This window comes from Trachemys scripta, chromosome 21, assembly GCF_013100865.1.
Source record: "Trachemys scripta elegans isolate TJP31775 chromosome 21, CAS_Tse_1.0, whole genome shotgun sequence".
Taxonomy (NCBI): Eukaryota; Metazoa; Chordata; order Testudines; family Emydidae; genus Trachemys; species Trachemys scripta.
Genome location: NC_048318.1, coordinates 18004196 through 18007721, shown reverse-complemented (window position 1 = coordinate 18007721; position 3526 = coordinate 18004196).

Sequence of the window (3526 nt, the reverse complement as noted above, 5' to 3'; positions counted from 1 at the left end):
GCATGTCCTACTTGCCTGTTTTTAATTGAAAAACTAGATGGTTTACTGCACAAGTTCATTATGGTAAGAAAACAATGGATGCCACAGTACATAGTAGAGAGACAAGGTGGGTCAGATAAATATATTTTATTGGACCAACTTCTGTTGGTGTGAGAGACAAGAGTCCAATAAAAGATATTACCTCACCCACCTTGTTTCTCTAATATCTTGGGACCAACATGCTACAACTACACTGCATAGTGTGTATGTTTAGTATGAACTTTCCACAATGCCAGAAGAAAGTGTTTTTGTTTTTTTACAAGACCCTACCATAAATATAACTTAAAATGAATTATTTTCTTTGGGAGACTGGACTAGTTAACTGTGCAGAGCACTGACATGCAGGAGTCCCTGGGTTGCTTGCTTGTGGGAGGCAGAAATGCATTCATTTCCTTTGGAAGGGAGCACTTTGCTTTGCTCAATAATGATCCCTTTCGTAAGTGGTGATTGTGATAGGCACCTGGGGCCACCGTACCAGACTGGGCTGTTCCTGCATAGTAATTTTGCAGAGCTCAGTTGAAAGTTGATGGCCAAGGGTCTTTGAACATCTCTCAACTACTTCCTGTGTCTATTCCCATGTGCTGACTTGCACAGTGCCTCTTATATCAGGACCAGCTTTTTATCCACTAAGTAACCTTCCTCAGATCCCTTTGTATAATACACTTATTTTGCAGGGCCTTCCTGCTGATATCCAGTCCCGCCAGAGTGCACTCATTAGGTCTTCTTGCAACTGTTGGGCTGAAAAAGGCATAAACTAAGACTCTTGGACTGGGCTCTAGAACAAGTGTGGTTCTGAAGGAAGGGTGGCTTGAGGCATGAGATTAGAAAGCTACTGACCCACAAATACTTAAATAAATTGAACTCCCAAGGGAAGTTGGTGCAGGTTTAGAGCAAACAGGTCTTCAAAATAGTATTGTAAGGCCTAGGCAAATTAAGTAGAATCTATCTACCTACCTTGCTTAATCTCGGAATCCATCTAGTGCTATTTTATTTGATGAGTGGGGAAGGTAGATGCTACAGATTTCTCCTTATCTTCCCTCCCTACTCATATGCCCTGCCTCCTGGCAACTCTTCCTCTAGAATCTATCAATCAAGCTCCAATGTTTGCAAAGACTAGGTTACTTGTGAGGGATACCTGAGCACATTCATTTTGCTGTCAGTGACTGCCATCTCATGAAAGGAAGTAAATCCAGAGTCATCTTTAAAGAAATACTGTTTGCCTTTCATCTCACTGTATCCATTTCAATCCAACATTCCTTTACTGTCCTACCCACCTTTCCAGTTGCTCTACAGACTGGTTTATCCTAGATGCTTTCTCATTTGAATCATAGCTACATGCTGTCCAGCATATAATAATTTCCTCTGCTGAGGACCCAAACTAATTTATAACTTTATGTTCCTAGTTTTGAGAACACCAGTTGCATCTCAGAATATATTTCGGCACACTGTTTATTGTACACGATTGCCACTTGTTTTGTGCTTGTGAGAGGCTCAAAAATCAGCTTTGGAGGCCTATGAAAACACATCATATTGTGACATTACATTGCCAGATGGTGACAGTTTGATGCAGTGATGTCATTTAATGAAACTATGCAATGAGGTTTTTGACACAATGCCCCCACCTCATGACGGTGAGAAAGCGTTTGGATAAAAGAAGAGTATTAACACACTACCCTAAGGATATATCTACACTATGAAATTAGGTCAATTTTATAGAAGTCAATTTTTAGAAATCGATTTTATACAGTCAATTGCTATGTCCACACTAAGCGCATTAAGTCGGCAGAGTGCGTCCTCGCTACCGTGGATAGCATCAACTTACGGAGCAGTTCACTGTGGGTAGCTATCCCACAGTTCCCGCAGTCTCCGCCGCCCATTGGAATTCTGGGTTAAGCTCCCAATGTCTGATGGGGCAAAAACACTGTTGTGGGTGGTTTGGGGTACATGTCGTTAATCACTCCTCCCTCCATGAAAGCAACGGCAGACGATCGTTTTGCGCCTTTTTTCCTGGGTTATGGTTCGTGCAGACGCCATACCACAGCAAGCATGGGCAAGTGCAGAATGGTAGTAGAATGTGCCTTTGGACGTTTAAAAGCTCGCTGGTGCTGTTGGTCAGACCTCAGTGCAACCAACATTCCCATTGTTATTGCTGTTTGCTGTGTTCTCCATAATATCTGTGAGAGTAAAGGGGAGACGTTTATGGTGGGGTGGGAGGTTGTAGCAAATCGCCTGGCGTCCAATTTTGAGCAGCCAGACACCAGGACGATTAGAAGAGCACAGCAAGGCGCGCTGCGCATCAGAGAGGCTTTGAAAACCAGTTTCAGACTGGCCAGGCTTCGGTGTGACAGCTGTGTGTGTTTCTTCTTGATGCAAACCTGCCCCCTTTCTTGATTTTAATTCCCTGTAAGCCAACCACCCTCCTCCCTTCGAAATAAAGTAACTATTGTTTTGAAACCATGCATTCTTTCTTTATTAATTAAAAAAAAGAGATAACGGACAAGGTAGCCCGGATGGGGTAGGAGAGGAGGGAAGGCCAACGTCACATTGCTTATTGTAGCCACACTAAAAATCAAACTGTTTGAATGACAGCCTTCTGTTGCTTGGGCCATCCTCTGGAGTGGAGTGGCTGGGTGCCTGGAGCCTCCCTCCCCTGCGTTCTTAATGTCTCACAGAGACGTTAGGCGAAGGCCAACAACAAGGGGCCAGGGGGTCGGAGAAGGGGCCGGGAGGTTTTGGAGGGGGCAGTCAAGAGGCGGGGGAGGGGGTCCGGGAGTTCGGGGGGGGGGGGTCTGTCTGGGGGGTGGGGGGGTAAGGTTTTGGGCAGTCAGGGTACAGGTAGGGGATAGGGTCCTGGGGGGGCGGTTGGGGGGGGGGGGGTCTTAGGAGGGGGCAGTTAGGGGACAAGGAACAGGGAGGCTTAGGTAGGGGGTGGGGTTCTGGGGGACATAGGGTTACCATATCTCATAAATAAAAAAAGAGGACCCTCCACAGGCCCTGGCCCCGCCCATTTCCCCACCCTAACTCCGCCCCCTCCTCCCTTCCACTCCCAGCCAGGGGGAAAGGGCTGCCCCAGTGCTACCGGCTTCAGGGTTTGCCGGGCAGCCCCCAGACCCTGAGCCCCCAGCCGGCGCTTCCCCAGTGCAGCTGGAGCCCGGGAGGGGAAGCGCCCAGCCGGGGGCGCAGGGTCTGGAGGCTGCCCGGCAAAAGATGAAGCCGGTAGCGCTCAGGCTTCGGGCAGCCCCTATGCCTCCGGACCCTGTGCCCCCAGCTGGGCACTTCCCCTCCTGGGCTCCGGCGGCGTAGGGTCCAGAGGCACAGGGGCTGCCCGAAGCCGGTAGCACTCGGGCAGCCCGGCTCTTAAACAGAGCCGAAGAGGAGCAGAGCCTCCAGCCGCGGGGGCTCTGCGTAACTTACACTGTGTCAGTTACACAGAGCCGAAGAGGAGCAGAGCCTCCAGCCGCGGCGGCTCTGCTCCTCCCTGACTCTT